We start from the raw sequence: 25,195 nt of genomic DNA on the forward strand, positions 1-25,195 counted from the left end.
CTCCGCCACGCCGCCCAGCCATCCACCTGCTCACGCCCCCGCCTGCTGCACGTTCCCCGCCTCGACGACCTGCCAATACGCCCCTAAAAATCCGCTTCAATAAACCTTTCACCACAACCCTTTCAGCCTCCGCTCACTTCCGGGTCCTGTTAACATCAGATCGTGACAGTCTTTGATGTCTTTAATTAACGATGAAATTGTATTTGATGCCTCTAAACTCTCACAATAAGTCAGCTGGGACATACACCATCCAGTCAGTCTCATGAAACCTGAACGGGGTGTTTTGGAAATTGAACAGATGGGCAAATAATAACCTCCCGCATTGACAGATGAACCACTTCCTTAAAGCACAGATGCGATACCCACGTTCTCAATCATGTTACGGCATCCTCTTATGTCAAGAGTTAGTGTTCCCTCTGGTTGTGGTTTATGGATGACTTGTTCTGGAATGCTTGGGGAGCTTCTGAGGACAGGAAGTGGCCTCCCTTTGATCCGCTAATTAATTTGGAGAGGGAGGAGGATTAACCTCATCTTCCCTGCCTTCTTCTATGTTAGGTTCAATGAAGACTAAAATGTCTTATTTTTATAAAAAAATTGGTTAATTGAAAGAAATTGTCAAATTTTCTGTGACAATGTTTGTTAAAGACAACTCTTCTCTAATGTTTCCAAATGTACTTTAGGTGGCATATTTTCAAAAACATGTACATTAGTTTAATTGAAGACTATATTGTATTTGAGGATTATAAGAAGACATAATGGCCGGCAGCCGCGCCACTGGGACAATTTTCCCTCCTTTGCCTCTTTTGAAATTCATCAGGACAACCTGCCATTGCGGCCGCCGAAGGGTGGAACTGGCAAGGGGCCATGGGGCGACGGATCCCGTCCGGTTTGCCGCTGCCTTCCAACATAACTCGCGTGGGGCTAGACGGCAGAGACGCTATAGCCCAAACACCGCAAAACACATTACACTTCAGGAAAGATGTATTTTATAGAGTTGTAGGCATAGTTTGATGCCTAATTGTATGCTATACTGGTAGTAATGGGTCAAGTTATAATGAAAAAAGAAGTGGCAAATCTGCCGAATGGCCAATGCGTGGAATAAGGGCGGTTGGTCTTTATATAGTGGGGAAGGGGACACGTGCCAGAAAGTATACGCCCCAGCCAGCTTTCATCACGACTTCGGCTAGTTTTTAGCCCCGCCCCCAACAAATCTGGCCAACTGAGATTGTGACAAATAGTTTTAAACTATAGCTCAACAATTCAGTACTATATTGTTCTCAGTTTTTGAATGTTTTTAGCACTTACCTTCAAACATATTTAATGTATTTGGAAGCAAAACACAAAAACGGCTTGCCTAGGACTTTTAAGTTGATTGAAAAATTGTCCATCTCACAGGCGCTGTGAAAAACCAAGTGCAGCAAATGAACTCGGAGCTTGCCATCATCCCGGGAGGCTTGACGAAGAAACTCCAACCACTGGACATCGGTGTAAACGGTGTTCAAAGTGAAGTTGCGAACGGCGTGGGAGCGATGGTTGACAGATGGCGAACACAGCTTTACTAAGACTAGGAGGCAGCGCCGGGCGAGTTACGCCATATGTGAATGGATTGTGGATGCCTGGGCTAAGGTATCTGCTTTGAACAGTCAAAGCTTTCGCGAAAGCCGGCATCATTGCTGAACACCCCCCCCCGGCAACGAGACTGACTCCGACAATGACGAGAGGGGACCCTGCATGTTTGATGGAGAACTTGCCCAGCTGTTCATTTTGGATACAGAAGATGAGGACTTTGATGGATTTGTGGATGAGGATTGATCAAAAAATAACGTGAGTACATTGTTAAACACTTCAATAAAGTACAACCGAACTAAGTTTTGCTCCCGCTGCCTTTTTAAAAACATTGTTTTAGCGTGCATGCATGCTACCGTATGTTTTAAGCTAGCGTATGTTAGGCCATGCCTGCGCCCAATAATACAGTGTGCGCCTTATGGTCGTGAAAATACGGTATCCTTGATGTTCACAACAAACTCTAAATTGTCTGATGTTTCCAACAACATGAGTTAACTGAAGACTAGAATTACTACTACTACTACTACAGACTAGAGACTTGGAAATTAGCCACCCTCCTGATGTGCTAATCAATTTGGAGAGGAAAGGAAAATTAACGCCGTCTTCCCTCCCTCCTTGTGTAGGAAATTTACGGGTTGCGAGGGCCGTCCTGCTCCCGTCTCATCGCTCCTTGTTACAGCTCCGTGTTACATCATGGGCCATGCATCACTTTTTGACAGCAATAATCACGCTGTCACTCGTGTGTTACGCCGCTGTGGTTAAATCAAATTCTGTGTTGAAAGTGCTATAGCACCGTGATGAAATATTCAAATGTCGGAGGGGATGATTGGTAATGAAAAAAAAAAAAAAAAAAGCCGGGAGCAATAAATGGGATTCATGAGGGGATGATTCCGGCGTGACGGATGAAGCCTGGAAAGTGGGTCAGGAGCACAGGTTGGCGGACGGGGGCCCCGAGTCAGGCATCACGGGGCATTTATGTCCTGCCTGTTGCCGCTCTCATTTACCACTCTCAGTTCAACTATACAGCTAGGACATAAATACAAAGACTAAATTGTCTTTGATGCTCACAGAACACATATCCTAAGGTTAATTTAGGCCCAATGTTTTGTTATAAATTGTCTTTGATGTTGACCAAAACAGGTATGTTAGTTTCATAGAAAAAAATGTTTTAGATGTTAGATTTGTTGAACACTAAAATGTCTATTGACTAAATTGTGTTTGATTTTCAAAAAAAATTATTATTGGTCTGTTGAAGTCTTATCTTTGATGTTTTCAAAACAAACAATAGGTTCGGTGAAGATTCTGAATGGTCTTTGATGTCTACAAAATGTGTGGTAGGGTAACTGAAGACTAAATTGTCATTGATGTCTACAAAAACAGGCATGCTAGCTTAATTGAAGGCTAAAATGTTGATGTTTACAAAAATGTTTGTTAACTGAAGATCGTACATCTTTATAGAAAGTATGTCAGGGTAATTGAAGACCAAATAGTTGTTGTTTTTTGGGGGGGGGGGGTTTGATGTTTGATGTTTACTAAAACAGGCATATCTTAAGAGTAAGCTGTCTTTGTTGTTTACAAAATACATACAGTAACTAAAGATTATAGATGCTTTTGAGTTTAATATGCACGTTATGATAATTAAAGACTAATATCTTTGATGCTTATGAAAAGATGTTAACTGATGACTATACAGTACATTGTTTTTGCTATCTACAAAAACATGCATGCTATGTTTATTGAAAACTAAATTGTCTTGTATGTTTATCAAAGCATGTACAGTAGGGTAGTTGAAGACTAAATTGTCTCTGATCTTTACAACAACACACATGTTAAGTAAGATTGTCTGATGTTCTCAAAAACATACCTTCAAAGGTTCATTGAAGACAAAATTGTCTTTGATGGTAGGTTTGAAGACTACATTGTTTTTGATGTTCACCAAAATACTTTGGCTAGTTGACAATTTTACTTTTTGTTGATTGAAAATTGTTGATGTTTTCAAACAGACACTCTTGATTTTGACTGGCAGCTTAGTTGAAAAGTTCATTTTGATGGCTTAGATGACAGTTTTAATTGTTTATCATTAGTGATGCAACAGCTACCTTGTCTGTAATCATCAGCTTAATGACAAGTTGTCCTGCGCTTGGGCGAACATTTCCCATGCTGTTTTTTGTAGTGGGTGTAATGCATCAGGCGCTAATATTCGTGTCAGTTGCGCGGCATTGTGTTGCGGCCTAATGATGCGAGTAAAAAAAACAACGCAGTTTTGAGTTTGGAAGGAGGCCACTGTGATTATCTGTCTCGTAATGATGCCCATGACATCTCTTAACAACCTTCCTGCTCATTTGTCAGATGCCAGTGTGAGGGAGTGTGTGCGACATAAAACAAAAAAAATGAAGTGTGAGGGAGTGTGTGCACCATAAAACAAAAACTGAAAATAACACTGAAGACGACGACAAAGGACAAAATCATTAGTTTTTATTTGTTGTGCTGCCATCAGAGGTGTGATATTATTCAAAATCAATAGCCAGTGTGTGTTTAGTTGTTTCTGTTAAGTCATTCAAAATCAATACACTTGAACTTCCTCAGCGTGTGTAGGTGTGTCTGTGTGTATGTCTGTGTGTGTGTATATGTGATACCAATGCTAAATCAATAGGGTTCAAAAGCGCCAGTGTTTATTTTGTTGTGTTGCAATGAGTGGATATGCGCTACCATTCAAAATCAATAGGGATCAACTATCTCAGTGTGTGTGGATATGGGATTTAATTCAAAATCAATAGTGTTCAACTTTTTAGGTGTGTGTAGATGTAGAATATCATTCAAAATCAATACAGTTCTACAGTGCCATTGCTTGTTTTTTTGTGTTGCAATCATAGAAGGATACAAGATATCATTCAAAATCAATACAGTTCAACTTTATCATTGTGTAAAGAAATGGGAAAAGAAGAATGACTTCAGTGAGTGTGGTGGCATTATTATGAATCTCAGCAACTCTAATCCACCCTATCCCACCCTTACCCCAACCCTAGCCCTAACCCAACACATGACAAACTTGATTGCTTTTATTTTGTACTAATTTAATACATATTTAGAATGGTCATATTGTTACATCTGTGTAGCCTACCTTTCCCGCGATGCACGAGCCACTCATATCGCAACGGGGCATGTCCTGCCTAGAATATAAGCGTGATTCCTACATAATAACGGTGGACCCAGGAACACTTACCACTTACCACAACAAAAATAGTCAAAATAATGTCCAAAGGCAAATTAGTATCTGATCACCAGCACTTACGATTTGTCTTTCTCCTCGTAGTTTTATCACTGACTACTCAAGCATATACCACCCTCCCAATGCTACCCAGCGAGGCCTATGGAGTCGCGGAGTTGCTTAGCAGCACAAGCAAACGGAGGAGTAAGAAGAAGCGGTGTAAGTGGAGGCAGAAGCACGGCTGCGGAAAATTTTAAATCATCAATAACTTTTGACAACAGGGCTTTTTACCCGTATAAAAGCAAGGTAGTATAATAGCTAAATGTATATATATATATTTTACAGGTGTCTTTATCGTTATTGATCAAATTACATGAAAATGACACAGACGGCATGGTGGACGACTGGTTAGCACATCTGCCTCACAGTTCTGAGGACCCGGGTTCAAATCTGGCCTCGCCTGTGTGGAGTTTGCATGTTCTCCCCGTGCCTGCGTGGGTTTTCTCCGGGTTCTCCAGTTTCCTCCCACATTCCAAAAACATGCCTGGTAGGTTGACTGAAGACTCTAAATTGCCCATCGGTGTGAATGTGAGTGCGAATGGTTGTTTGTTTCTATGTGCCCTGCGATTGGCTGGTGACCAGTTGAGGGTGTACCCCGCCTCTCGCCCAGAGCCAGCTGGGATAGGTTCCAGCCTTCCCACAACCCTAGTGAGGATAAGTGGTTTGGGAAATGGATGGATGACACAGATATGGGTTATTAATAAAAATCAATAGGGTTCAAAAGTACCAGGTAGTGTTTTCTTGCAGTGAGAGTGGATATGGGATATCATTCAAAAGCAATAGGGATCAACTTTCCCAGTGTGTTTTGTTATTCTTGGATGAGAGTGGATACGGGATATTAGACCGGTAAACAGCAGTGACGTAATGAAACCTGGTCTAACACCCGCACTCTCCCGACCCCACACCACCCCCCAGGAAACCCCGAATATGTGTGTCTGCCGGGATTTGACTAGTGAAAAAATATTTACAATGAATGATATGAGTGTGTGCTAAGTGAGTGATTAAGAGGCATGGCTCCAGCAGGCCAGGCAGGACCATCTGGCGGGACAACCACAGGGAAAGAGGGCCGCCACACCCAGCCCCGCAGTACCAACCCCGGGAATCCCCCCCCCAAACACACACACACAAAACCAACAGGCACCCACTACCCGCCCCAGAGTGCAGGAGGTGGATCCACCCCCGGACCAGGCAAGGACAAAACCCCACAGCAGGCCCCACGGTCCCCCCCCTGCGAGAAGAGGTGTTGAAGAAGGGTGACCAGCTATCTGTGTAATTATGTAATTGATTTTTTCACGCCGAAGATATTTTTGCTAATGCAATATAGTCTATGATGAGATTTAACCAGTGATTAATATTAATAGATTGTTTATTTTTAGGGTTCAAAAGTTCCAGGTAGTGTTTTGTTGCAGTAAGAGTGGATATGAGATATCATTCAAAATCAATACGGATCATCTTTCCCAGTGTGTTTTGTTGTGCTTGGATGAGAGAGGATACGGGATATTATTCAAAATCAATAGGGTGGATACAGCATAGCGTACAGTCAAAAGCTGTGTGTGTGTGTGTAATGGGAGAAAAGGTGCTGACTGGGCTTACCCTTACGAGGACAATGTGGCAGCAAAGGTGAGCGTCCTGCTATCTGCTGACTCAGTACTTAATGGGATAGGTCGCCCGAGTCAGCCGGGGAAGGGGGGTATGATAGAGCCGTCCACTTTATCTTTGGCCCCTGGCTTGGCACAAAAAAATTTCCTGGTCAGAAAGTGATGAAGCAACGGAATGCCTGGGGGAAAAAAGATCATTGCTTCCCTACAAGTGGGCGGGACTCGGTGGGGAACCAGGACCTCCCCTGCCGCATGCGCCAAATTCTTAATGGCGGCGCTAACGTCCTGAGATTTTTCGTTTTTCCAGAAAATTACGTGGGAAATGTAGAAAATGGGTTGTTGGATGTTTGTGTGCAGGATAAAGGGGAAGAAAATGGATGGATTGATGCTTGGGAGTGGGATAAGTAGTCAAAAATTGATGCACGAATGTTTGCGAATCTGCGGGGTCTTTTCCAGAATAAGTCAGACGCCTATGGCGATCAGGCATTTTTGATCCCTGTAATTACAAGGGACAGAAAGTTGGTCAAAGAAATATGTCACAAAAAAAGTAGAACCACAAACTCAGTGAGGATAAAATGTGAATCTATCAAACCATTGTCTCCAGTTATCTCTGCGAGACGAGCTCTTTTCAACATCAGGTCACTGGGTAATAAATCAATGTTGATTAATGACATCAATCATTACAATCTATGATCTGGACGTTTTGTTACTAAATGAAACGTGGTTAACAGAAAGTAGCTGCAATACCATTTTAAATGAGGCAACACCAGCAAAGTTACATTTTATGAACAAGTGTTGAATAGGGAAAAAAGGCGGTGGTATTGCTGTTGTCATTATTTCAGTGTAAAGAAATTATACTGGGTGATTTTAGCTCTTTTGAATATCTCTGTTTGTTTAGTTGAAGGTGACCCAAAAGTTATTGTTTTAATAATTTATAAGCCTCCAAGATACAATGGAAAATTTATGGAGGACTTTTCAGAACTGCTGTTAGTTATTTGTACTGACTATAACTATGTTGTCATAACGGGAGACTTTAACATTCATGTTGACAATAACATGGAAAAAAAAATCTTGAACTCTCTGCTATACTAGACACATTTGACCTCTCACAACATATTAAGAGTCCAACCCACACACAAGGTCACATCTTAGACCTGGTCATCTCTAAGGATGTTGAAATTCTAATCAATTGACATGAAGGATATGGCTATTTCTGACCATTTTTGTGTATTCTTTGAAGTACAGATTCTTCCAAAAGTTCAGACAACCTCTATATCTATTAAGAAAAGGTACATAAATGAGAGTACTGTCACTAGGTTTATGGAGACCATTGCTGTGCCACAAACTGGGAATGCTGAGACAGTTGATGAACTTTTGGATAATTTCACCTGTAAAATATCAAATGTCATGAATGCTGTCACTCCTATTAAAATTAAAACAATCTTGAGGCGATCTAGAACACCGTGGAGGAGCACATTGAGGGTAAAGACCTCTAAATCAAAGTGTAGGAAAGCAGAACGTAAGTGGACAAAAACTAAACTCCAAATTGACTATGACCTATACAGACAAAGTCTTTGTAATTTTAATCAAGAGTTAGTCAGGTCTAGACAGCAACACTTTTCTGAAATCATCTGTAAGAACTTCAACAATACTCGCACTCTGTTTGCTGTGGTTGAGAAGCTCACAACACCCCCCCCGAATCAAAATTGAAGACTTTTAAGTGCGCCTTATGGTCGTGAAAATACTGCCTTCTGCCATCTGAAGAACATATCCAGAGTGAAGGCTTTCATGTGCCAAGCATACCAGAAGAAGCTCAGCCATGCTTTCATCGCAAGTAGACATGACTATTGTAATGGTCTTCTGAATGGACTCCCCAAAAAGAGCATTAAACAGCTGCAGCTCATTCAGAATGCTGCAGCTCGAGTTCTGACCAGAACAAAGAGGTCAGAGCATATTACTTCAATTCTAAAGTCTTTACACTGACTTCCAATCAGCTTTAGAATAGATTTTAATGTTCTGCTATTGGTCTATAAATCACTAAACTGTTTTTTCTTTGTTTTTAAATGCTTTTAATTATGTAAAGCACATTGCGTTACCTTGTGTATGAAATGCACTATATAAATACATTTGCATTGCTTTGTGAGTGGTAGAAAATGGATTGATGCATGTTTGGGAGCTGGATAAAGCAGTAAAGAAAATAATGCAAATATATTAGTACATGGAGATTTACAAAAAATACTCAGAACATTTGAAAATAAGAATACTGTATTGTAAAACTATCATCACAAAATGTTAGATACAAAATACACAAGTATTATAAAAAAGAAACAATATTAGATGCAAAATACCCAAATATTAGAATAATATTCGAAATAGATTAGAAAAAATAAAAAAATATTACAACAAAAACACAGAAACATTCTTAAAATACATGGAAAAAATTAAATTAGAATATTATGGGCATTAAGCTAAGCACCCGACACTAAACTCTCTCGTCCTGTTGTGTTGAAAGCCATTGTCTCATCCTGCTCTTTTACCCCAAGAACCTTGCTACTTTTGCACGTAGACAAACACATTCTCAGCTCCAGCTGCGTGATGACAGACGCAACCTTTCAAAGACCCCCCTGTGAGCCTCCCTCGTCTTCATCATCTTTCACTTTTGCACTTCTTTCTCTGCTTTCCAGTGCAGAATTAGAGAGGAAAGTGATCTTCAGTTGCCATGTTTCCCTGAGCCATTTTTAAAGGCATTAAAACAGCAGCAGCAGGTAGAGATAAAGCTTGCTCGCTATTCTCTGACGCTGTCAGGCTGTCACACCAGAAGCTTTGCAAGGAACCCAAGAACAACCTGATCTTAAATGCTATTTTTTTTATTTTACTGTCTTTGCATCAGGAATTTGTAAAGGAACTCCTTGAGGGACCTTCTAGATTATTGTTCCTGACACCATCTGAAGTTGGAGTGATCCTCCATGGGAGATGTTTGGCAAGGGTCCCTGTGAGGTCAGCCAAGGTGAAGTGGGCTCCAATGAAGGTCCAGACTTAGAATAGTCATCAAAGTTCCTAGCATGTGCCTAACAGCATGACGGTAGTGTTGGGCAGATTACTTGCATCCCCAAAACCATCACTTTTCAGCCCCCCCGTGCGGAAAAAAAAATAAATAAATTGACCAAACTTGGATATAGGAGGTTTCCACCAGACAGCTCATGTTTATTTCTGAGAATAAAGTCTTGTTTTAACACAAGTATAGTTGGATTTTTTTTGGAGACAAATGCATATTATTTTGGGTGCGTTGCATCAAATGGGTGTATTGCATCAGGAAGGGCTTCCGGTGTAAAAAAAAAAACAACCTACCAAACAAATTATGCCAGTGACTCGCTGTGGCGACCCCTGACTCCTGTCAAGCCCAAGGTTGCAACAATTACAACATGAATCAGTCAGTCAGCTTGTTTGTTAGTCACTAAGTCTGTTATTTATAGTCAGTCAGTCAATGAGTCTGTCAGTTTATGTAATCATTTGGTCAGTCAGTTAGTCAGTCCATTAGTCAGTTCAACAATGCACTTCACGACCATCCGTGTTGTGATGGGTTGCTTATTCTGTATCGGCGCAGTGCATCATGGGATATATTGCTTTTTGAGTGACCATCTGTATTTAATGTGGGATAAATTGAGACCACTTTAGGAGATACAACCTGTACTCACTATACTCACTTGCAACTGCACTACAAAATGGCAAACTCGCTAATAAGGGCACTATAGTGTATGGCAGATAGGGAGGGATTCTTCTCCTCTTCACTGACTCCTCCATGATGGCCACAGACAAAAAGACTCACAACCCGCACGTCAGATGAAGACCACCTTCTGGGCCCACATCCAGTGCTGCCTGAGACTTATTATCCTTTTTATCCCAGCTAAAGGTTGCGCTGTGTGTGTGTGTTTAAGTGTGTGTTTGTGTGTGCGATGTGTTCGTCCACCCACAGTCCTCATGAGGGCCCTGCCAGCCTCGCTGCCAACTCTAAGCACTTATTTAGAGTGATGCATTTACCTCGGCCTCCCTACTGGAGTAGACCCTCCATCAACCCCATGCACACACACAGACAGAGACACACTGACACGCACACACACACATGCACACACACACACACACACACATGCTGGAAGTGTGTGTTGGAGGAAGGAATTGGAACGGCCACTGCGTGTGAGTGCGGGTGTGTGTGTGCGCGTGTGTGTGCATGTGTGTGTAGTATCAAGGGGAAGTTCTCTTCAACAGGCAACTACATACAGTACATAACGACCACACTGACTGTGTTTGTGTATCATGTGAATTACAAAAAGATCAAAGAACAATCTGTTCAGGGATGCCAATTGACTTCTCCAAAGAGTATTTGGGCCACACGATATTAAGAGGCAAAAACAAGATTAAAGTATTTTAATTTTAAGTGTAGCATTTTTTTCCCCGAAACCCCCCACCTCCCCTCATATTTCTAGAGACTAGCTATAATATATACAGTATATATAGTATAGCCAGTGGTGCCTTCGGATAAGAGTGACCTGACTTACAAGTTTCTCAAGAGATTTTTTTGCTTTGACTTGCAAGCGTAAACTTGCGATACCAAGCGCTGCATGGTGGCAGTGAACTCGTTCAAGCTGCTGTTGCTGGTGCTTTACTGTCACAGACGAGAAGGCTACAACAGTACCTCAAGCGAACATGTCTACGATTTTGCAGCATCTCGGATGAGAGTCTTCAATTTCAGGCAACTTCTTTTCCACGTTACAACACGCTTTTCGCTCTACACCAGTGTTCCCCAACCTTTTTTGCAGCGTGGACCGGTTTAGAGTAGGCATTTTTTCTCACGGACCAGCTGTCAAGGGGTGGCATATATATGTACCGTATTTTCACAACCATAAAGCACACTTAGAAGTCATAAATTTTCTCCAAAATGGACGGGGCGCCTTATAATGCTGCGCGCCTTATGTGTGCGCCGAGTTCCAACATCTATAAATGTTGTTGTGTGACGAACGCTCCGGTTGACTTTTAAAAAAAAAAAAAGCGGACGTGGCTGAGGACAAGGGAGGGTGCGTGGTGCTAAAGCCACGCCCCCGCGCCGGGGTGTCTTTTTTTATTTTTTTTTATTTTATATAACTGCTTGACTGACTCGGAGCGTTTCCGGGGTGTGCATTGTGCAAAACAACATCAGTTTGGCTAAGTATCTCCGAAAATGGCACCTATGAAGAGACTCTTACGAAGCACAGTTTAAACTGCAAGCTGTCAGTTACGCGGAGGAACATGGGAATCAAGCAGTCGCGGCCGCGAGAGAATTCAACATCAACGAATCCATGGTTCCCAAGTGGAGGAAGCAGGAAAACGAGCTTCGCCGAGTCAAGAAGACAAAGTTCAGTTTCCGTGGAAAAAAAAAAAAAAAAAAAAACGCGAAAACAAGGCGAGGTGGCGCGAGTTGGAAGACCAACTAACACTAGGAGGCAGCGCCGGGCGAGTTACGCCACAATTTGTGAATGGATTGTGGATGCTTGTTCGAGCTTTCGCACGGCAACGAGACTGACTCGAACCTGGCGTGTTTGATTGAGAACTTGCCCAGCTGTTCATTTCGGATACAGAAGATGAGGATTTTTGATGGATTTGTGGATGAGGATTGATCAAAAAATAACGTGAGTACATTGTTAAATACTTCAATAAAATACAACTGAATTCAGTTTTGCTCCCGCACCTTTTTAAAAACATTATTTTAGCGTGCATGCATGCTACCGTATATTTTAAGCTAGCGTATGTTTTACCATGCCTGCTTCCAATAATACGCCTTATGTATGTGTTAAATACAGAAATAGGCCCCGTAACTGAGACTGGGCCTTTTAATACGGTGCGCCCTATGGTCGTGAAAATACGATATATATATATATATATATATATATATATATATATATATATATGTGTGAACACAACCGGCTTTAAAACGAATGATAAATACAACAACTCACCATAATGGAGAATCAGTGTGAGCCCTGGGCTTGTTCCTTATTTTCAGTCTCCTCCGTAATTTAATTTAGTGTTACTGTCACTGCAGAAAAGCCCGCTTCACAAAGATAGGATGTTGGAAATGGTAGCACGGTATTCAGTTCACAATCAGAATCATCTTTATTTGCCAAGTATGTCCAAAACACACACAAGGAATTTGTCTCCGGTAGTTGGAGCCGCTCTAGTACGACAACAGACAGTCAATTGACAGAGAACACTTTGAGACATAAAGACATTGACAAAAAACAGTCACTGAGCAATAAAGGGTTAATAGTTATCTGGTAATGCCCGTTACATATTTAATTTTTTAAAATTATTAATTAATTAATTTATTTATTTTTTACAATTGTGCAAAAGATGCAGACTCCTCTAGCACTTGAAGCAGTTCGAATGACTAATATTGCAATAGTCCGGTGCAATAACCATTGTGCAAAGGGCGCCGAGACTTCAAGGAGTGTATGCGGTTTAAAGTGACCAGTAGCGTGATAATCTGGGACAATGTTGATTGTGCAAATGTTGCAGATACTCCTCAGTACAACTGTTGCGGCTGAGAAGATCCGGTCACTTTTCAAAATAAAACAAATTTGACACGCGAAAGGCAATACAACGGAAATTATATAAATTAGTCATTCTATTTATGCGGCCCAGTAACCGGTCTGCGGACCAGGGGTTGGGAACCACTGCTCTCCACAACTGTGAAACAAGCAGCGTGAGTGATAACTGGACCTGCAGGAAAGGGGTGGGGCCGCTAGGTTTAATTCACTGTCAATATTAAAGCTGGACCAACGGGCCGCCCCTCTTCATTTGTTGAAGAGGTTGGGACGATTTCCTACTTTATTCGTATTGGTTCAATCCACTGTCTATGTTAAATATGGAGCAACGGGCCACCACCTCTAAATTGTGGGTCAGTCTCTTAGAAAAAAGAAAAACAACAACAACAGTGTCGTAATCATCCTCAGAGGACTGCTGGTCTATACGCTGCTGTCAGGGGAAAAGTGCATGTGATGTGTTCATAATGCACACATTTGTACAGGTAGACTCACAGGCTCACACATACGCACACACAGACACCTGCATTAAAGTATAGCAAGATAAAGCAGCGAGCTAGGAGATGCGGCACGCATGAAAAATGAACGCATGGGACGGTCTGAGGCGTGCCTGAGAGTTTAGGCTTTGAAAGTAGCTCATTCATATTTGAATCACACTGGAGGCTAAATTAATCACAGTTTAAGGGTGAAAGCAATGAATATTCACGCGCTGAGCCGCTCGACTTCTGACCCCCGCTGAATAATATTCCCACGCATCCCCGCTCCTCTGCCACGACTCCTCAGGGTCTTTCAAGGTTGTTTCTTTCGTGGCCTGACATGCTCAAGACGACTGCTTTTTTATTATTGGAAAACAGAATACAGGGCCATTTTGTTTGTGGTCTTGAAGGGTGTTTTACAGGCTCCAACAATCCACTTGCTCTGAACTATTATGTTTTGACAACGACATCCTCAATGACTTATTAGTTTTAATATTTACAGTGTATGTATACTGTACCACACACACACACACACACACACAGTGGTGCGCTGAGATGAGAGTTAAATTTATTTCGTGTCCATGCTCTTAACTCAAAACACTCTTATCTCAAATCATCTTTCCCCATTGAAATGAATGAAATTCCATTAATCTGTTCTGGCCTTCCCACCCCCACCCCAGAAAAATCTGTGTTTTTGTTTTTAAATAAGGAAACTAGCACTCTAGAATATTGTACATGATGAAAACAGAATAATAGAATAATTAAATACAATGTAAAGCATTAAAGTTTTTGAATCATGATTTAATAATAATAATAATAAATGCCCCTCCTGGAAGCCCTCACCTTATTGTGGTGGAGGGGTTTGTGTGTCCCAATGATCCCAGGAGCTAAGTTGTCTGGGGCTTCAAGCCCCTGCTAGGGTCACCCATGGCAAACAGGTCCTAGGTGAGGGCCCTTTAAAGCACGACTAAAAGACCCCTCTGATGAAAAATAATGGATCTAGGTTTCCCTTGCCCGGATGCGGGTCACTGGGGCCCCCCTATGGAGCCACGCCTGGAGGTGGGGCTCGAAGGCGAGCGCCTGGTGGCCAGGCCTGCACCCATGGGGCCCGATGGTGGGGGAAGATGCCGGTCCGACGTGGCAGGCCCAAACGTATTGTGAGGGTCTGCTGGGAACGTCTGGCAGAATCCCCTGTCAGAAGGAGTTTCAACTCCCACCTCCGACAGAACTTTGCTCATGTTCCGGGGGAGGCGGGGGACATCGAGTCCGAGTGGACCATGTTCCGCGCCTCCATTGCTGAGGCGGTCGACTGGAGTTGTGGCCGTAAGGTTGTTGTCGTGGCGGCAATCCCCGAACCTGTTTGTGGACATCAACGGTGAGGGATGCCGTCAAGCTGAAGAAGGAGTCCTATCAGGCCTTTTTGGCCTGTGGGACTCGTGAGGCAGCTGATGGGTACCGGCTGGCCAAGCGGAATGCAGCTTTGGTGGACGCTGAACCAAAACCTCGGGCATGGGAGGAGTTCAGTGAGGCCATGGAGAAAGACTTATGGACGGCTTTGAGGAAATTCTGGTCCACCGTCCGGCGTCTAAGGAGGGGGAAGCAGTGCACCATCAACACTGTGTATAGTGGGGATGGGGCACTGCTGACCTCTACTCGGGACGTTGTGAGCTGGTGGGGAGAATACTTTGAAGACCTCCTCACGCCTTCCCATGAGGAAGTAGAGTCTGGGTTCTCTGAGGTGGGCTCTCCCATCTCCGGGGTTGAGGTCACCGAGGTGGTTAAAAAGATCCTCGGTGGCAAGGCCCTGGGGGTGGATGAGATTCGCCCAGATTTCCTAAAGGCTCTGGACGTTGTGGGACTGTCCTGGTTGACACGCCTCTGCAACATCGCATGGACATCGGGGACAGTGCCTCTGGATTGGCACACTGGGGTGGTGGTCCCCCTTTTTAAGAAGGGGGACCGGAGGGTGTGTTCCAACTACAGGGGGATCACACTCCTCAGCCTCCCTAGCCTATTTATGTTTAACACAACATCCCAACTTCATTGGTATTGGGGTTGTACGTTCCTACCCTCACCTATGGTCACGGGCTGTGGGTTGTGACCGAAAGAACAAGATCCCGGATACAAGCAGCAGAAATGAGTTTCCTCCGCAGGGTGTCCGGGCTCTCCCTTAGAGAGAGGGTGAGAAGCTCGGTCATCCGGAAGGATCTCAGAGTAGAGCCGCTGCTCCTCCATTGGTTTACATATGCAATGTGGAATTGTCTTTGTTCAATGCTTAGTTTGACCATAAACTTCATGTGTCTGAAGCATGTGAGAGGGGTACAAACTTTTTTAAATGGTCTCTTTGTATTGCAGCCTCGTAAGGGTGGGTCTGGAACATATCCTCTTGCAATAAACGGATGTTCACCGTATGCTTACTTGACTGAATAAAGTTCAGTTAAACAGACTGCTGTGCTTCTTGTTGAAAGCCGAAATAATGACCTACTGCAGATTTAGTTGGAGTGTAAAAAGTGGAGAGTAAAAGTCGCCGAATCTGCAGCGTCCGTGTCATTTGTTACGGCACACAAAACCTCCTCCGTCTTGGCTTCCCGGCCCACTTGTGCAGCTGAGCGACCCGCGCTTCTGACCCACTTTCCGACCTTATCCGTCACGCCAGACTCCCGCTCATTTCCCTAGAATCCAATTTAGTCCTGCTGAGCTTCTGTCATCATAACCCCCACCCCCTTTTACCCATTTGAATATTTCATTATAGAGCTGAAACATTTTAAATATGCCATGGGATGGGATTCATACTGGGTGTAATTCATACGGGATGTGATTCATATGGGTGTGATTCATATGGGTGAGGAGTTGTTCTGAAGTGTTGTTATGGATGACCCGAAGAATTATCAATGCGAGCGGGAAGAACAGCGCCACCTGATGACCTCGCTGGAGGCAACCAGACTGAATTGATTTTAAAGCCTTAACTCTCGGGAGCTTTCAAATGGATCTGGGGCCCCGAAGCAGCCACTTTAACTTTGCCTGGAAAAGCTAGTTTTTTTCTACTGTGGCTGTTCTGTGTGAAAGGTCGAGACAGGAGTAATATATTATTATTATAAACCAATCCGTCAATGTCCGTAAAGCTATGCAGAGCTGCCACAAGCCAAGCAAAAACAGTATATAAAAGCATATGTGTTGTGTTTTACAACAATAGTATACTACATTTATAATGTTGAATGTAATTACAGTCACTGCCACCAAACGTACGCAACAGATGCACGCCGAGTCGCAAGGTGGTGGGTGACGTTATGGTGATTGAATGGCACCCGCTTCTATAAGTATCCTCCTCTCTTTTTTTGCTTCACCTATGTGACACGTCCCCTCCTCTGTGGGTTGTGACTTGTTGAGCAGTGGGTGCACAATCCAGCGCTTGGTGAATTCTGACTCACAATGATCGTAAGACCCCCCAAAATGAAATGAAATGAATGTGAGGTCGCTATGAATGCTTGGCCTGGCCGGTGAGGTAATGCCATTCGTCAACGGCAAGTCAGAGCGAAGCTGTTTTCCGTATTTAAATTGAGAAGATGAATGCTCCAATCAGCACAAAGCTGTTTTACATGTCACATATTCATGAGAAATCCAGTGGTTTCAACTAGAATTGAAAAAGGACTTTCTGGGCATTTTCAACCCAGATTATCTTGCAAGTCTGATACCAGGACATCAAAGATTATGAAAAATAATTTGGAAAAAAATGTGATGAAGGGGGCCTTTAAGATGAAAGTTAAGGGAAGAAACTTGAATGTGAAACACTGAAGTTGAATTTTTACTTTGATGACTGGATGGCAGCTTGCCAGACTGCCACAGTTCGATGGTTTTGTCATCAACTTGACGAACAACACGTCGAAACAGCGTATCCCTCCCGCTTCCCTCCTCCACCCCCCAATCCAAGTATCAGATGATTAAAAAGAAACAATTCCCTATTGATTTCCTGCTGGAGGCGCTCTGGCACACTTCTTTTGTTTATTGCGAATCACAACAGACCGAGCACAGTGGGGAAAGAGAGTCATTACAAATGCAAATTTCCAATAAGTGCCTGCGAGCTTTTGTGCAAAAAAAAACAAAAGCCCTCTGATGAATATAATTACAGCACGGCCTTGATTACCTTTTACAGGCAGACGAGGACCGACGCCTCCGATTCGGCCCAGCCAACAAACGGAAAAAGCCCCTGCCTGCGTAACATTTGAATTAAACTGATTACGACGTCGAGAGCTGGAGTGTGAAGTGGCACCTCTCAGAACGCTTTATTAACACTCTTAAAACACAGCGTGACCACGCTGGCTTTGCAATGCCAGGCCGTTATTCCTTCTCATGACGAGCACCCTCAGATACGTTAAGCCGAGATAAACGCGACGAGGGCTTGCACGTTAAACACTGATCACTAATCGCGTCGTCTCAACCGACTCCACGAAATTGATTGGAAATTTTGTTAAGGTGATGAAAGGGAAATTCACCCCTCATTGGAAAGAAAAGAGTGTATTATTGTGATTGTAACTGTTTGGACGATTAGTTTTTATTTGTGTAACTTTTTTTTTTTTTTTTAAACTTTAGCAAATTTTGTTATTCTGCATTTTTTTTAGCATTGTAAAAGTATTTTTCCTTCAATAAATATATGGTTTACTTGGTGTATATATGTACTGTGCACATTCTTCCGTAGACTTAAGCACTTTTCCTCTTCCGCAGCTGTAGTAAATGCAGCGCCCCATGAAGGTGAAAAATCATTTTGCATGTTTTGATTTAGTTAAAACTCATTCACTGCAAGCCTTCCCAGTTAACATGGATATTTGACTTCTAATGCCGTCAATGGCAGTGAATGTGTTGTTAACTGCCCAGCGACAGCTGACTCATGCCGACGGTGCGGGAAACACCTGACCCATAACGCTCACCGACCCTCACCGACTGCCCAAAGGCCGTAATGTGTCTCTACCACATTACGCCAACGGTCGAATGTTGACATATTATATCATATTTATTGGCAAAATATATCACTGACAGGTGACTTTTTTTTTCCACCTGCGAGTAGCATTTCCGCTTCAAACACGTTGCTGGCAGCTTGGAGTTGTTTTTTTTCAAGTGTAGGGGTCCCACTACAGTCATTGTAATGGTGCAATGGTGAGTTACATGTTGAATCATTTGTTTTTATTTGCTTTGTCGGTCATCAAATACGTTAAAATGACTTGCCTGGTCCGTGTCGCAAGAAAGCTACTACACCACTGAGCTATCCCTTTTTGATTGATCCAAACATCCATTCAGTCATAAGCACAGTATTCTATGTTATTTCGATGTTTCAGTCATGTTTCATGCTCACTGTTGATGACTTTGATCGAGTGTGACTTTTATTTCACCTAAAAAAACAACTTTGATTGCGCCAGCCAGTTTGTAGACAAAGTGGCTCCACTTTAAAAACCAATCACGCTTTGTAACTGCCGTTTACAGAACAATCAAATGGACCAAAAGAACATTGATTAAAAAAAAGCAGCCCTCACTCAGTTCAATAGAAGCTTCAATAGAATCATTTCATCTGCTCTTTTCAGTGGCGTTGTGAAGGCAGAAGCACCAGCTTGGTCGCTGTGACCTTTCTGTTTTGGCTGCCAACGCAGATAACAATTTTTCAGCGGGACGCCACCCTTCCGATGAAGAACCAGCCACGTTCACGCCGGACAGATGGAAAATAGCTGGCGAACCACTGGGAAGAGCTTTTGGAAGCATAGTGGAGGCCGGACTGGTGCTGCTTCTTTATTCCTTCTGCAAACACAAAATGCGAACATAATGTGAATATTAAGTAGTCTACTTGTCAATCACAAGATGTAGCCATTGGGTGGATGGTGATTTGACTCAATTCAATCAATTTGGGTTGCTTGTAAAACTGAATTGCCCCTCTGGTACTCATAAAGGAATCTGATTATCAATTATAAAACACAGCACCATTGATTGGTTGGTCATTCAACTCATTCCCTATACAAATATTACTCAGTCTTCAGCTCATTCATAATGCACAGCACTATTAATTGTCTTGTCATCAGTACCTTCCTCTTACAAACACTGGTCGGTAATTTTGATCATTCCTAATGCAAACATTGATCAGTCTACATATAAATTATTACACCAGGAACCAAGGAAGACGCCATCCATCTCCTAGTTTTAGTGGAGGCTATTCCATTAGTTGTTGTCACGACAGCAGATCAATAGAATACATGAAAACATGCACATCTTTTCAAATCATTCAAGATTGTGTGGCTCATACGTCAAAGCCCTTGCTTCTGATGATGTGTTTACTGCTTCCTCCTCCAGCTGACGCTTGAAAATGTGCTTATGAGCCACTCTGCTCATAAGCGCATTATTATTTATCCATGTCTATAAGGGTCTGACAGAGGCCCACCGGGCTGCAGGGCTTCTCTTTTGACACATCAGCCCAGTCGACTAAACCACGCGAGCCCACCAGTGCTGGCTCCCCCGACCTGTTATATTGCTCGTTCAGCCAAACGATAAGCGTTACACGCTGTTGTGCCCGTGGCGTATAGCTACTCGTCTGCGCTGACCTGCATTCTGCTGATGTTTACTGACATGCAGAGAACGACTTATCAGGATGCCCCCGGCAGGCTTCCTCCTGCAACCACCTCAAGATGTTTTGTTGCCTCCCGCTTGAACATGAAGTTGCTCCTCTTACAGCCTGTCACTCCCCTGACTATTTTTTTCTCCGCTGTGAAAGCTAAAATGAGTGGAACAAAACAGCCAATACATCAAAGCAACAACATGAGCAGATCGAGGGCATACTGCTGCCAAGGCTAAACCTTCTCCGATTGTGTTGTAGGCAAGACACGCCCCGCTGCAACATGATTGGCTCCTGCATTGGGGGAAGAGCCGGCTACGCAGCTCTAATGAGACGACCATTACAAATATCTATCACAATTGTACAAAATAAGTACGAACAAGTTTGTTATGGTTAGGTTTAGGGCTAGGATTTGGCTTAAGGCGATCTAGAATGGGTTAAGGTTATGATTAGGGTGGGTTACGTTTAGTTGGATTCTTATTAATGCCTCCACACTTAAGCCACATACTTCTTTTCCCGCCTGGAAGCAGTAGGGCGTGTTCTACCAGGACATAGTAGTCAATGATATTGCAGCTGCGCATGATCCTGCAGTCAGTAATATTGGAGCAGGGCGTGGCCTAGAACACGAGTGGGATTCCTAATAATGTGACGCTACCCCACTAGGCCAAAATGCAAGTCGACTGTAAGGGCAACACTAAAATATACAAATAAAACAAACTAATAGACTGACGGACTGACTAAATAACAGACGGACTGACTAATCGACAAAGGATGGATGACCCAAATGAATTAAACTAACTGATGAATTAAACAATCTAACAAATTAACCAACCAACTAAATGAAAGGACAAACAAGCTAGCTAACTAAACAAACAAAAAATGAACTAATAATCAACCAACTGACCAAATAAATAAACAAACTAATGAATTAAACTAATCAACATATCAAAGGACTAACAAACTAACTAAATAAATAACTAACTAAAGGAAGTAAGAATTTAAGTGAACAAAAAACTGACAAACCAAATTACAAATGACCTAAAGACGACCATCCAGCCATTTTCTAGATTGCTTATCCCTATTAGGGTTGCGGCCGTGCTGGAGCGTATCCCAGCTGACTTTGGGTGGGAAGCAGGGTGCTAACAAATTAAACAAACTAACCAACCGTCTAACCAACAAATGACAAACACCAGAATGACCTAACTGAACAAATTAAACTAACAAATTGAAGTAACCATGAATGACCTAATCAACTAAAAAATAAATTTCAAAAAAGTATTAATGAATTAAACCAAAGGACAAAGAATGAACATACAAATCAACGAACAGATCAATGACCTGACTAAACTAAGTAATATTTAAATAACTCACTAACCGACAAAATTACGAGAGTGGCAATAAACAGGTTAAAGCTTACATTTTTTAACATCTACTAATGTTATCTGCCAAACTGCTTCTTGCTGCAAAGCGAGTTAGTACAGTACAGCGCTCATATCTTTCATTTGCACTTGCAAATCAATAATCAGTCAATCGACGGCTCGTAGCTTCAAAAACTCGTAAGTTGAGTCACTTGTTTCTCAAGGCACCACTGTAACATTATTGTCTGTTTTTTTTTATTCATTTATTTCAGTATTTATTTCAGTATTTTTCAACATTTTATTTTAAGAGATAGACTAAATTACTCCAAATGTAGTACTGCAAGATAAAAACTTTTATTTGATGCTTGTTGTTCTGTACTGTACTGTTCTGGTTTTTCTTCGATGAAAACCAGGAGACTGTAGGTGTAGTATATTTCCTAGCATTGCAACAGATGTTCATCCATGCTAACTGGTGACAGTTTGACGTGGAAGAAGGTTGTCAGAATTTCAAAGTTATAATATATAATAAAATATATATATATATATATATATATAATATATATTATATATAATATAATATATATTATATATATGTATATATATATATATTATATATATATATATATATATATATGCGGCACGGTGGCCAACTGGTTAGAGCGTCAGCCTCACAGTTCTGAGGAGCGGGATTCAATCCCCGGCCCCGCCTGTGTGGAGTTTGCATGTTCTCCCCGTGCCTGCGTGGGTTTTCTCCGGGCACTCCGGTTTCCTCCCACATCCCAAAAACATGCATGAATTGAAGACTCTAAATTACCCTAAGGTGCGAATGGTTGTTTGTTTGTATGTGCCCTGCGATTGGCTGGCAACCAGTTCAGGGTGTACCCCGATGATAGCTGGGATAGGCTCCAGCAATCCCGCAACCCTAGTGATGAGAAGCGGCTCAGAAAATGGATGGATGGATATATATATATATATATAGTTGTTGTTTTTTTGAAACCGTTTTTTTTCTATCCATCTGTGACGCAAAAAAAAGCACCCCATGGTTTCTGTAAAAATTATTGTGTTTGTTTCTGGTTGTATAGTTTGTGTAGCGTTTACATCAGAGGATCAGAAATACAACAAAGTTGACGTCGGCAGTGGTGGTCGGTGATAGATTGGCCTCAGCGGAGGGATGACGGCCAAGTGAGTGGCCATGTTTGTCACTGTGATTGATGACCTCCAAATCACCCCAAAAATTCAGAAAGGCAAAAAGTCTGCATGTTGAGAGAAATGTTTTTTTTCTTGGTTTTCTACCTCAGCACAAAAGTACAAAAAGTACAAATTAACCTCAGAGGAGGTCATTAAAAAGTTGGCGAGGGGAGACCACGTATCACATTGAAAACCGTTGTTGACATTTCTGGTTACGTTGTCGTTAAGTAAATTGACATACGACGATGTTAGCTACTTTATTTGACGTAAGTGCTAAAAATTAAGAGCTGGATTGTTTTTATTTCATTAGATCTGCTTTCCAAGAGTATACAATCCATTGAATAAATTCAATTGTTATGTTGCGACAGTATGTTGATTTTATGTCAAAGAACAGCCTTTTCCCAAAGCCACGCACCCCCTTAAACACCCCAATAGAGAGTTGGTGCGCCAACACATCACCATTTTTCTCACGAAATGATTTCCAACGGTGCTACTGACATGAAAATTTCACCAGATGTTGGGAACAACGCAAGTAATCCTACATACAAAGAAAGAAGACAAATAAGATCATAAATTGTGTGTAATAATGTGAAATGACACAGGGAAAAAGTATTGAACACATGAAGAAAGGGAGGTGCAAAAAGGCATGGAAAGCCAAGACAACACCTACAATCTATCAATAATCAAAGAGCAATCCAGCCCCTTGTCAGTGCAAATGAATATCAGCTGGTTCAGTCCAAATTGATGGCCTACAAAAATGTCTCATTGCCAAGGTGTGAGTCAAGACACATCACATGATGGGTAAGAGCAAAGAGCTGTCTCAAGACCATCGCAAAGTAATTGTTGCAAAACATCACCTTGGCATTGGTTACAGGTGCATATCTAAGCTTCTGAACGTTCCAGTGAGCATGGTTGAGCCGTAATACGTAGGAGGAAAGCCAATCATACCACCATAAATTTGCCTCGATCAGGTGTGTGTGTATGTATGTATAAATATATACACTCCACCAGCCAGCACTGCAAATGGACTTGTATCAAGTGATAGCGCTCAGATGTAAACTCGTGTCCAAGTCCATTTGTATTAAGCGGTGTGTTGTTGTGTTTCTACCAACTGACAAGATAAATGCTGACGTTCCTGACAGGCTGAAAGCAGAATGCTGCTCACGCCGTTGCATCAACTCTGAGAACAAGCTATGGACTTAATGAGAGGCTCCCTCGTACTTGGGATCATCTAATAATCATAATCTTAATGTGCTAGTGTTAGCATTCCACTTGCAAGACAAGATCAGTGAATGAGGAGTGTTTGCAATCGTCTATACTCGGACATACTGTACAGTAGATTGATTTGGTGGTGTCATACATCTGATGCTGCTAAAGCAGTGATTTTCAACCTTTATGGAGCCAAGGCACATATTTTACAATTGAAAAATCTTACAGCACACCTTCAAACAAAAATGTCACAAAAAGTGGATACATTCATTACTGTATGTACTTCCTGCCATCTAATAGAAGAGCATATATTCCTTCTTTCTGTCACTATGCCTCACTGGCATAAATAGATGAACAAACATACATTGTTTCTTGTAAAAAAAATTTTTTGGAGCCATCCATCCATCCATCCATTTTCTGAGCCGCTTCTCCTCACCAGGGTTGCGGGCGTGCTGGAGCCTATCCCAGCTGTCATCGGGCAGGAGGCGGGGTACACCCTGAACTGGTTGCCAGCCAATCGCAGGGCACATACAAACAAACAACCATTCGCACTCACAGTCATGCCTACGGGCAATTTAGAGTCGCCAATTAATGCATGTTTTTTGGGATGTGGGAGGAAACCGGAGTGCCCGGAGAAAACCCACGCAGGCACGGGGAGAACATGCAAACTCCACACAGGCGGGGACGGGGATTGAACCCCGCACCTCAGAGGTGGCCCAAATATGCTCTGTGATTTTATCCTTTCATCTGTCGTTATATGGTGATATAAATTATATTAAGAGTTGAAATTCTGAAGTTTTTTGCAAGTAAAAACTGGAATTGGCCCAAATACATTACATTACAATGGTACCTTGATTTACGAGTGACCCAACTTTTCAGGTTTTTCAAATTATTGTAATGTGGACAAGGAGAGCCATAGTCACCAACGTTTATTGAACGAAAATGCATATGCATGATACAGTTTGAACGCTGATATATTTTCCACAAAATTAGAGTTGAATTCTCAATTTGTACCAGGTATACCATTGTATTTAAATCCATTGTTTAGTTGCGGCGCTATTGAACGCTCTTAAATTGCTCATGAACGTGTCGATGCTTAACTGAATAAATGTCAAAGAATGAGCAGCTAGCTGGATACGTAAACACCGCTTCCAGGTCCACTTGTGTTTAAAATTGCTCATTTGAGCCTGTGGAAGAAGGACTGATGTGACCAATCTCAGGCGGTGAACTTTAACACGGACCCAAACGCATGCCTACGGCGCATCACGGTGGAGAAAATTGATGCGGTGATGACACGGCATTGAATATATTTTAGTCTCGTCGACTGCCATTCAATAAACGTTTGGCCCCGCCAGTGAGAGCGGAAAGTCCGAC

At 42.3% G+C, this 25,195-nt stretch overlaps 1 protein-coding gene across 1 annotated transcript in view; it reads left to right on the forward strand.

Annotated features, from left to right (window-relative positions):
• Positions 1 to 1,280: 1,280 nt before the first annotated feature.
• mgat4c (mgat4 family member C) overlaps positions 1,281 to 25,195 on the forward strand; it is a 142,097-nt gene continuing 118,182 nt past the window's right edge. Inside the window, exon 1 of the mRNA XM_061773938.1 lies at positions 1,281 to 1,824. The gene's annotated coding sequence lies outside the window, so the exon portion shown is untranslated. The remainder of the gene's footprint in view (positions 1,825 to 25,195) is intronic.

The sequence above is a fragment of the Phyllopteryx taeniolatus genome, chromosome 5, assembly GCF_024500385.1.
Source record: "Phyllopteryx taeniolatus isolate TA_2022b chromosome 5, UOR_Ptae_1.2, whole genome shotgun sequence".
NCBI lineage: Eukaryota > Metazoa > Chordata > Actinopteri > Syngnathiformes > Syngnathidae > Phyllopteryx > Phyllopteryx taeniolatus.